Here is a 12,462-nt window from a genome sequence, read left to right as displayed (position 1 = left end):
GCATGTTTTCGAAGAACGAGGGCAGAAAATACCAGAGGACATCGGTACAAGGTGTGGGGAAAGACGTCAGGGGTAAGTTTTTTACACAGAGAGTGGTGGGTGCCTGGAATGCATTGCCGGGCATGGTACAATGGGGGCATTTAAAAGACTCTTAGGCAGGCACATGGATGTAAAAAGAGATTATTTTGGTCACAAGGGAGGGAAGCATCAGTTTATCATGGAGTAGGTTCCTATAGGCGCTGAAGAGTGTGCTCTGTGCTGAAATGTTCAGTGTTCTATGAAACACTGCAAAAGAATTAACACTGTATTCACAATCGAACTAAAGCCTGAATCTAATGTCCAAACCTAAATCTTTGGAGTAGAAAAGTAATAAAAACACACAGTAAATGGAGGAGGAACTCAGCCAGTCTCACAGCTTCCATAGGAGGTAAACATATATCACCGATGTTTCAGGCCTGAGCCCTTCTTCAAGGTATAAGCAAAGAACAGGCAGGTAAGTTCACTGGAGTGATTTTGGAGTCAACACATCTGTTAAATACTCCAATTTTATTGTTGCTGTGAAACCCTTTTTTTCTTTGGGAACGGATAGAGCATTTTTGAGTGTGAATATAATATAGTGGACATTGGATTGGCTCTTTACAATCTACTTCTCCCAACTTTCATGTTATTGCCCAAATTCGAAGTGATCCACATGAAACTTGAACACTGCATGGTGTCTGTAAATGGGGGTGAGCACTGATGGATATCCAGGCAGACAGGTGGGAGATGGAATTTCACTGACTTTTCCAACAGGGATCTGGCAGTCTGGATTTTTTTTTTTCCCATTCTGCTTGGAATGAGTGTTTTCCAGCTGCATCAAAAGCAATGATGACCATCAGAAGATTAGAACACCACCCCCACCCCCCTTCACCTTCTGGGACTTGGGTTCAAAACCAGGCCAAGCAGGCAGGATAAAGTTTTCTGCACATGACAGTGAAAGATCCTTTTCACACTAGGACTCAAATCCAATCCTTTCTAATGTGCTCTTATGTCATAACAGTTCAGGGAATAAAAACTGGAAACTTCTCTAGTTTTGTTTTTCTTTGGATTTTGAACAGAAATGAGTGTGTTCCCTTTCACGCCCCTTTCAGAACTTTCCAAAGAACTTTCCACTGTTCTCCATTATGATAATGTTATTGAGTTCTACAGCCTGGAAACAGGCACTTCAGCCCATCTTGTCCATGAAGACCAAGCAGGTCCCAGTTGCCTCCATTTGGCTTATAACCCTCAGAATCTCAGATTCAGAATTTATTATTATGAACATGTCACAAAATTTGCCGCAACGAAGTGCAAACATTTATAAATAATCACCTTACAAAATAAATAAAAATAATGTGAGAAAAAAAGTCAAAGTGAGGCCATGTCTACGGTTCATTGTTTATTTATGAATCTGATGGCAGAGGGGAAGAAGCCGTCCTTGTGCCGCTGAGGGCTTATCTGCAGGCTCCTGTATCTTTTTCCCGATGGTAGCAGTGTGAAGAGGGCATGGCCTGGGTGGTGGGGATCCTTAAGAATAGAGGCTGCTTTGGTATTACACCGCCTCTTGTAGATGTCCTCAATGGAGTGAAGACCAGTGTCTGTGATGTCACTGGCCAAGTTAACAACCCTCTGGAGGTTTTTATTGACCTGTGCATTGGCACCTTCGTACCAGACGGTGATGCAACCAGACAGAATACACCTGTAAAAGGTTTTGAGTGTCTTCAGTGACAGACTGAGTCTTCTCAAACACCTCTGTAAAGATTTTAACATTGTGATAATACCATGTCTCTATGTGTTTTACTATACGCTCTGCAGATAGGGACTTTTGTTTCTTTTTTTCATTTCTCTTCTCTCTGTTTAATTGGACTTGTACAGAGGGGAGGGGGTGGAGGGATGGGTTTTCTTGATGTTTTGTACTTTGCATGGTTGTTGACTGTTAAATATATTTAAAATGATAAATAAAATATTACAAAAAAAAGCACCTCGCAAGTTATAGCCCCTGGGAAGCCTTCTTCGTGATGCATCGTCACGGAGGCTTCTGGACAGATTCTCGGAGATGCCGACACCCAAGAATTTGAAGTTCTTGACTTTAACCTTTCCAGTCCATATAGATTTAAATTTAAACATGTAACACAATAATAGGCCCTTTTGGCCCATGCGCCTGTGCTGCTCAGTTAATCATAATTGACCTACAACCCCCCCAGTATATTTTGAAGGGTGGGAGGAAGCCCACGCAGATATGGGGAGAAAGTACAGACTCCGTACAGACAGCGCAGTCCCAGTCACTGGCGCTGTAAGAGCGTTGCGCTAACAGCCATGCCAATCATACCGCCATATACTTTTCACAGGAACTTTCAAATATTACCATTGCGCCCACCTCACCACTTGCTCTGGCAGCTGGCCCCATATGCCCACCAACCTTTGGTGAAGAAGATGCCCCTCAGATTTCTTGCAAATCTCTTCTCCAATCGTTATTGCAACAATAGTAGTGCCATTTCTTTTCTTGCACTACAGTAACCATGAATATTTATTTTCTATCTATATTTTGTATTTATCAAGTCTTTTTTAATTTAATTGAAGGTGAATGCTTTTAAATATAAATTACCCGTTCACTGTGTCCATCAGCCATTCTCAACCTTTTTTTGGCTCTGTCCCAGTAGCACTTTGCTCAAAGTTTATGGGCCCCCTTCCCTGTGAAGCAGTCAAATTTTGGTTTCTTCAGTACTTCTCTCCTACCAACTACATTAAAAATATTTATACTGCTTGAGGTGAAAAGAAATCAACCTTTTACTTAAATGCACTGTTGAGAATGGCTGGTGTGGATGACAAGAAACAATGTAGCCCAATTCCGAACAGAAAATTCCCACAAATAACAAAGTGAGAGTGAACATATCTTTTCTAATTGTCGTTGAGGAGTTGCTGAGTATTAGATCAAAAACAAACAAAAGTCTGCAGACGCTGTGATTGTAAGAAAAACACAAAAATGCTGGAGGAACTCGGCCGGACTCACAGCGTCCATTGAAGGTAAAGATAAGCAACCAACGTTTCGAGTCTGAGCCTTTCTTGCGTCTTCTAAACATGCTCACAACCAAGAAGGACACTTGAAGAAGAAGCCATTGGAATGCTTGAAAAATCTTTTGGAAGCACTCCTTGCAAGACGGGTAGACATTCTGTACACTGAGGTCATTTGAACTGAGATTCACTGGTGATGGGTTGTGCTGATGGCTGACTCCTCCCCCAGGCTCCTCCCACATCTACCCATATATAACTCAGGTTTCCAGCCTAAACCCAGACCCCTACTGAAGACCCTTCCCTTTGTTATAAGCTAATAAAAGTGTATGTTCTCCCTCCAGTCATGAAAGCTTTTATTCGTGCTGCAGTGTGTGAGATCTGATACCAGCTTTTGTGTGAGGTTAAAGATGTTGGTTTAATTTCATCTGTATGGCAGAACCTTTAAAAATACAGCATTTCTTCTGTGTGGCCGAAAAGAATCAGCCTAAATTTTGGACTCCCGATCTGGATTGCGATGCAAACCCACCTCTATGGTCAGTCACTAAATTCAGTTCTCAGCCTGAGATTATAGAACAGGGCAGCACAGAACAGGCCCTTCAGCCCTCCATGTGTACCTCACCATTTATTTCTTTAAAAAGAGTACTAAACCCTCCCTACCTCGTAACCCTCTATTTTTCTTATATCCATGTGCCTGTCTAAGAATCTCTTAAATGCCCCTATTGCTCCATCCTCCACCACCACTTCTGGCACTTACATCTCTCTGCCTGAAAAACTTACCTCTGATGTCTTCCCTAAACTTCCTTCCCTTCACTTTGTACACATGTCCACTGGTGTTTGCTATTCCTGCCGTGGGGAAAAGGTGTTGGCTGTTCACCCTATCTCTGCCTCTCATAATCTTGTAGACTTCTATTGTCTCCTCTCGTCCTTCTTTGCTCCAAAGAAAATAGTTCCATCTCTGCTATCCTTGATTCATAAGACTTATTTTCCAATCCAGGCAACATCTTGGTAAATCTCTGCACCCTCTCCATAGCTTTCACATTCTTCCTATTTTGAGGTGACTAGAACTGAACACAATACTCTAAATGTGGTCTCACCAGAGATTTGCAGAGTTGACTCTTGACTCTTGAACTCAATCCCCTTATTAATGAAGCCCCACATCCCCTACACCAGAGGTTCTCAACCTTTTTCTTCAACTCATACCACTTTAAGAAATCGCTATGCCATGGTGCTCTGCGATTAGTAAGAGATTACTTAAGGTGGCATGTGGGTGGAAAGTAAAGTTTGAAAACCACTCTTTTAATCGTACCTCATTGACTTGTTATGTGGATGGTTTCATAGCTCCAAAGGAAATGGGCCAATGACAATTTTTCTCAAGTAAAATATTTCAGTAACAATCGGGTCTAGAGCAGAGATTCTCAAACTTCACTTCCCTCTCACATACCACTTTAAGTGATCTATTACTAATCATAGAGCACCGAAGGCATAGGGATTACTTAAAGTGGTATGTGAGTGGAAAGAAAAAGGTTGAGAATCACTTACATAGACCTTCTTAACTATCCCATAAGCCTGCAAGGCAACCTTGAGGGATGTTTGAATTTGGACACCAAGGTCCCTCTGTTCATCCCCACTCTAAAGTAACTAACTAACTCTGTACTCAGCCATCTGGCTTGTCCTTCGAAAGTGCTTCACCTCACGCTTATCCGGATTAAACTCCATCTGTCACTTTTCTGCCCCACTCTGCAAGCGTTCATGAGAGTTTATATTTGGATCATCGAGGCACATTTTAAGTGACAAACTATTCCTATCTCCTTGAGGAATTGGATATGACTCAAGATTCAAGATCCCTTTGTTGTCATGCAATAGACAGTGCAATATTACATGGAATTTGCTTTAGTCTCCCATTTGGCTGACCGATTCGCCATCGGCCTGAAATGCCTCTCACATTCAGAGAAAGAGAAGCAAAAGAGAGTTCCCTCAGAATTACCGAGGGTCCGTGGATTCACCTCCATCGCTGCTGCAGCCCCTGCAGTGACAGTGTCCAGTCCAAATGATCAGGATATGAATTAGACAGAAAATATATTTCAGTTAAGTTTGGGTGGATTTCTACATAGAAGGGGAATTAAGGGATATGGGAAAAGGCAGGGAGGTGGCGATGGGTCTATCATCTGATCAGCCATGATCTCATTGAATGGCACAGCAGGCTCGATGGGCCGGATGGCCGACTCCTGCTCCTATTTCTTATAACAGTAAGAAACTTCAGTATATTTCTTGATAATGTCTTTCCAGCCATTCTGGTTGAAACAATGCAACATTGTGCATTTCATTTCTCTGTGATCTGTTATTTTTATCCCAGTGATGGGGAATCGGGGGCAGTGGTAATCTCTTGCTACAGGGGGAGGGGGCAGGAGACATTCATCAGGGTGTATGTTTTGCCCATAGAAATGAACACCGACCCAGCAAGATTTAAATTAAAGTGAGAGGCATTGCCGTGGGATTAAATGTGGAAGGGCAAGTCGTATCATGAGTTAAACACAGCACATTGAGATGCTGGGTCATATCAGTGAAAGATATTTAATACAAGGAAATGTAAGGTGTTACATTTGGGAGGTCTAACATGGGTAGAACCTACACAACGAATTGTAGAGTGGCAGGAATCTGGGGAGTGTTGCAGAGGGATCCAGGAGTATATGTACATGTACCTTGAACAGTGACTGCACTTCCTGAGAAGACTGAAGCAGGCAAGGCTACGTCCACCATCGTGTCAACCTTCTACATGAACTCTATCGAGGGCGTCTTGGCTGGTTGCACTTCAGTGTGGTACAGTTGCTGCAAATAAATGGATCAGAGGTCAATCCACAGGACCATAAGAGTGGCAGAGAGGATCACTGGAGTCTCTATTCCTTGCACCCCACCCCACCCCCCACCAAACACAGCAGGTGGAATTAGTATAAGTGGAACGTTTTGGTTGGCATGGGGAAGTTTAGCTGAAGGGCTTGTTTTCAAGCTCAATGGCTCTTTGACTATGACACTGTTTGTCTGTGCATGTCTGGATGTGTCTTTGCTCACCTATGAACCGAGAGCCAGAGAACAGATTTTCGTTAAGTTGTGTGATCAAATATAATAAACTTGAATTTGAACTCGATACCAGGCATAAACAGAGTGATGCTATGTCGATGAAAACCATTGAGGAAATGCCTTCCTTGGCCGTTAGTGCAGAACACATGCAGGAGTAATGGCTATTCGCATTTAAAATTATTAAATTACAAGAGCGCTAATCAGATTTGTAGACCATACATTTCGCACTCTGACCGATGGGGAACTTAAATTCAAGTAACCAAATGAACCTGGAGTGCTTTTTTTAATGGAAAACTAGCTTCGGTAATCACAACTGCAAAACCATTGACTTTCAGAAACAAAATCCAACATTTTTCAATGCAGCAAATCTTTCATTCTTACCCGATGTGACTTAGACGTGCAAATTAACAGCTGTGGATGCCAAAAACTTAAATAAAGATTGAAACGCAGGAAATAATTTCTTGATTTGTTTTTATTTTAATTTAGCCATACTGCACAGTAACAGGCCGTTGTGGCCCACGAGCCCGTGCCACTCAATTACACTTAATTAACATGCAATCTTTGTACATTTTGAGTACTGAGCGACTTGTATGTGGCTAGCCCTGAACTGTTTCCTCCAGGTAGAGATGGAGAGTAAATGCTCACATCTCCTGATTGGTCGTCATTGCCATCGACTTTAATGGTGCACCTCGTACTCACCTGTGTTTAGTCCAGGCAGTCAAAGATAAATTTTTCTCCCATTGCATCAAGAAGGGATTGTAATGTGGTTGATGATGTGGATCAGATGGTGCCTTGATTGCATGGAACAGTGAATACAAAACTGGGAGTTAATGCTTCTGCTCTGTAAAACTGTGTTCAGATCTCAGCTGAAGTACTGCATGAAGATCGGGTAACTGCACCCTGCAAAAGATTTGATAGCACTGAAGAGGATGTTGCCTGAGATGGGGCATTTCAATTATGAGGAGAGACTGGGAAAGGTTTTCCCTGCGGCAGAGGAGGTAAAGGGAGGGCACAAGTGAGGTGTATGTAATGAAGCTCTCTTCATTAGAGAGGCCAGAAGTAAAACATGAAAGTCTGCAGACATCATGATTTATGCAAAAATGCAATGCTGGAGAAACTCAGCAAGTCAAACAGCGAACTTTATATAATAAAGAGAAAGAAATATAACCAACGTTTCAGGCTTCATGAAAGTATGAGAAAAATGTCGGCAGGTGCTCAAATGTAGTTCACAATGTAGTTCAGGCACCTGCCAACATTTTGCACATACCTCGATGAACGGCTCAAACCCAAAACGTTGACCATGTGCCTTTATCTTTTCTATACAAAGTAGATTGCTTGGCCTGCTGAGTTTCTCTAGCATTTTGTTTTCACTCTAGGTAGCGTAGATCACAGGAAATGTTCACCATATCAGTAGATAAAACTGGATGACATAGATTTAGGATAAGGGAGAAGAGATTTACAGAAAGTCTGAGGTTGCATTTTCATTCAGAGATGGGAGAGTGCCAGGAATATACGATGACATACAAGAGTCTCTAGATGTCGAAATCTGGAGCAAAAAATAATCTGCTGGTGCAACTCAGTGGGTTGAGCATCACCAGTAGCAGAAAAAGAATGGTTGACATCTTTAATCAGAATCAAGACTCGGTATCTGGAATACACTACTTGAACAAGTGGTGGAAGCAGAGGCGCTGACAATAGAGAGCCTGGGTCGTGAAGACAATGGGTCATGTGCTGGAAGATGGTATTGGTAGAGTGGGTGCCTACTGGTTAGCATGGTCATCAAGGGCTGAATGACAGTCTGACTCTACACAGAAGTGAAAGGAAGAGGTAGGCTATTGTATGAGGAAGATTAAAAGGAAAAACTGCTGCTAAGAACAGAGTTGTTTGCCTTCCTCTTTCAAGGGAATTAAAGATCCTGGGAAGGATTTTCTTTTGTAATTTTAATTGAGACATACAGCATGGAAGCAAGCCCTTTCAGTCCACAAGCCTATGTCTCCCAAATACCCCAATTAAACTACAATCCCAGTACGTTTTGAAGGGTGGGAGGAAACTGCAGCACCCGGAGGAAACCCACACAGACATGGAAAGAACGTACAAACTCCTTACAGACAATGCTAGATTCGAACCCGGGTCACTGAAGCTGTAACAGCATTGCATTAACCACAACACTAACTGTGCCTTTCCGGGACAATATTGAGGCATGGGAGAAAATGAACAAGAAAGATAGGCTCTTGAACCTTGAGTCAGAACCAAGACTTGGTATCTAGAACAGATATAATTATACAATCTTGTATAATTTCATATTTTCATCTGGATTTCAGCCCACAACAGAACAGCTGTCATCTCTTTCTTTATTCTTGGAATAGAGGACGACACTGACCCATCAAATTTATTCGGGGAGTCTCCTCAGTGGGACTGTCACTGGCAGTTGACAGCACCGATTAAAGTGGACTGCAGCTCGAAGGCTGACCTGGTTATGACAAGCTCAGGAGAGCAGTGTAACTGAGAAATGGCTCTTGAACGTTCCCTGTCTACCCGAACCATGAACTACTCCAGGACTACCAAAAGGGGCAGCATGGTCAGTGCAGTGGTTAACATGATGCTATTACAGCACCAGCGACCCAGGTTCGAAACCGGCGCTCTCCGTAAGGAGTTTGTACACTCTCCCCATGTCTGCATGGATTCCCTCTGAGTGCTGGGTTTCCTCCCATCCTCCAAAAACGTACACTGTTTGTAGATCAATTGGGCAGCATGGGCTCATGGGCCAGAAGGGTCTATTACACAGTGCTGTATCTCTCAATTAAATTTTTTTAAATTGTCTGCACCATTGAAACACCACTCTCTTTTCTTCCCTTAACTGTAAATGTGAACATGATCTATCTATCCCATAATTATTATCTCTTTCTGTGCTGGGGTAATTTAATGCAGTTGGCTATGAAACAACTTCTTCCCACAGGCAGTGAGGATGCTGAATGACTGATGATCTGCTCATACCTATTTAACAATAATATTTTCATTTCTTCTAATATTTTTATACACCTACAGTGCACATGCATTGTTTGTCTATATGTGTGTTTGCAGGGTTTTGCACCAAGGACCCGAGAATGCTGTTTCGTCAGACTGCACTCGTATAATCGAATGATCTGCAGGGGGCAACCTCTGTACCTGCAGGAGTGTAAGGGGACAGGACAACACCTGGCTGGCTGCCAATCAGTCGGCCTGAATGGATCAAGCCCCACCCGGTCGGGTGTCAATCACCCTCCAGGATATAAGCCTGAGCCGGCCTCCCGAGGTCTCACTCAGAGTTGCTGCAGCTACAGTCAGTCTGGCTCTGTGAAAGTCTTTGTGGATTATAGCCTGATGTAGAGTCTTTACCTTGTGTGTCTCTGACTCTGTCCAACAGCACACCACACCATGACAAACTAAACGAGGGAACAATGAATCACTAACTACAGGGCATAAATTCAACTTTATCACCTCAAGGACAATTTTAGTGAAACTTTTGCAACCATTTGCCAGAGTTCTTCAGCAGAATAGTAGGGATTAAAGGTTTTGGAAAATATGGTGGATAAAATGGAAAATGTAAAGGGAGAGGTGAAGGTTCAATTGAATTGAGACAGATGTGATTGGTTAAATACGACACAAAGGCATGCAAAGATTGGAATGAGAGGTGTTGACTCGTGCTGGAAGAATAGTCTTTAAGGTAATTGTCAGTCTACCAACCTGTAATGTGGATTCCTGAGTTTCCTGATTGTCGGCTTGACTTAGATTTCCAAAATTCCTCCTCTACTCCTCATGGACCCCTATGTTCCCAAGACAGAAATCACCTGAGGGGAGATGGCGAATTGATTTGACAAAAAGCGGGAGCACTTTGAACAAAAAAAGCAATTCTCCATCAAAGAACTTTCACTCTGTGAAATGCAGTTCAGCAAAACTTTTCTTTTGAGGATTATGTCCTTCTGCTGCTGTTTGATTCAATAAATAACCTTGGACTCAAAGTGTAATAATGGCTGGATTTTCTTGTATAATTTCATACTTTCATCTGGATTTCAGCCCGCAACAGAACAGCTGCCGTCTCTTTAGATTTAATCTTGGAATGAAAGACGAGACTGTCCCATCAAATTTGCTCAGGGAGTCTCCGCAGTGGGACTGCCACTGGCAGCTGACAGCACCGATTAAAGTGGACTGCAACTCGAAGGCTGACCTGGTTATGACAAGCTCAAGAGAGCAGTGTAACTGAGATATGGAGTAAGTGGTTGCTGATGGTCCCAGAGTGTGATTCAATAGACTAAACACATCTGTCCTTACAAATGAGAATGAATGAGTTCAAGAACTGTCTTGGCTCAAGGGCAAGGGCTTTTTGCCATTTCGGAGAGTACAGTAGCATGGTCAGTAATGTCAATGACTAATAACATCGGCCGACAATTGTTTTTCAGAAGGTTTGCAACTTCATGTTGAACACAAAGATAATTTCAGATGTGCTGCATCACTTAGGAAGTTGGAGAAACATTACAAAACTTTTATTGAGTTTACCATGTTGAATTGCATAATGATGCTGACACATTGGGTTAGTTCAGCCAGTTGCCCTGATACAGCTTTTCCATGGTCGCAATCTCCTGGTGAAACCTTTCACCATGAACATCACTGGCTGCAGCAGGATCAGGAGGGAAGACGACCAAGTGCGAATGCAGAAAATGAATTTTCAATGACACGTTGCATTTCACAGTTTTGGATTGTTGAAGCACATTGTCAATCAGCGGGATGTAGGTTGGTGCGCTACCATAAATGTAACGGAATGCATCGCAGCTGTGGTAACATTGACGAGACATTTCTGCTGTATTGAATCTTCCTGATGACAATAAATACTATTGTTAAGTCCACTCACTCTGCTATTGCCTGAAGAACGTATGCATCAACATGGGTTTAATCTATATCAATGAAATGCTATCTGCAGGTATGTGCCTCTCTGCATTTTTCCTGACTAAGCATGTCCAGGCCTAATTCAACATCGGCACTGATTGCATGACCAAATCAGCTTGCTTTGTGGGCAATATCTAACAAAGTCAAGTCAAATCAAATTTATATAAGTACAACCCAATGAAACAGCATTCCCCAGTCAAAACATGCAGACATAACACACATACAAACATACATATCCAGGACAAGTATTTAGATATGCAAATAAATAAATAAATAAATATTGATTCATGAATATGAGTCTCAGATGATTGGTGTGAGCTGTTCCCATTTAAGCAAGTAACTTAAAAGCACATGATAGGAAGATTTGAAGGTGATTTTCACGATCAGTGGCCATAAATCCATAAAATACGTCCAAAAGTGTTAGGGAAGAAAAAATCTTGATTGTCCAGTGCAATCTGGAGATCGAGATTTGAGATCAAGTCTTATTATGGTATTTGAGGACTTTGTGGTATTTAAGTTTTTCATTATTAAGCTGCAATTAAAACAAAACTGAGATCAGCAGGAGTGGATTACAAAGTCAGTTGTCAAGGGATTGTCAGAAGGCCCACTTAGGTGAGCTATATCTTTCAGGGAAATTTCACGCAATGTGGTTCACTCATGGACTAGCTCCAATGACCTGCTGTGGACGAGCACGTTGAGACAGTCAAGAAATTGTCATAATGCCTCTATTTTTTTAAAACAAAGGAAGTTCATCATGTCCCCCCCTGTCCTTCAACAATTTCTGCAGGTGCATTATTGAAAGCACACTTGCTGGATGCACCACAGCGTGGGACGGGAGCTGCTCTGCTCAAGAGCAGAAGTTACAGAAGGTGATGAGTGCAGGTCCAAACATCAGCAGCCGTGGACTGCATCACATCCCGGACACACTCTCTTCTCCCTCCTCCTATTCCCCTCATAACGCTTCGGTAGATGCGCACTCTGTTAGTCTGCCTTGACTGAGCACTGCTGGGGCATTTTCCCTGACCTGGAATGCCACCCCTCCCGCTTTCAACCCTCGCTCTCGTTCATGCCTAAAACAATGGAACTCTGGAACAATGAATTAGAACCAGAATTTATTTGTCATGAACATGTCACAAAATTCATTGTGACATTAGATATGTTAGGTATGACAAAATAAGGTAAGTTAGTTATGGTCATTAAGCATGACCATACCTAACAAAGATTTAAATAACTAAAATGGTACAGTGCCCCAGATTCATTACTAACATTGGATTCTTTGAAAGGAAATGATTTATGTCTTTTAGGTTCACTGCATGGAGACTGCCATCCAGATCCATTAATATGAAATCCCTTTTACAGTTGCACTAACATGTTTAAAATTAGTTCATTAATTTCATTAGGGAGGAGCAAGCAAAACCCGGATATTCATTTTTGTCC

Source organism: Narcine bancroftii, chromosome 13, assembly GCF_036971445.1.
Source record: "Narcine bancroftii isolate sNarBan1 chromosome 13, sNarBan1.hap1, whole genome shotgun sequence".
In the NCBI taxonomy this organism is placed as follows: Eukaryota; Metazoa; Chordata; class Chondrichthyes; order Torpediniformes; family Narcinidae; genus Narcine; species Narcine bancroftii.
This window is presented reverse-complemented; position numbering follows the sequence as displayed.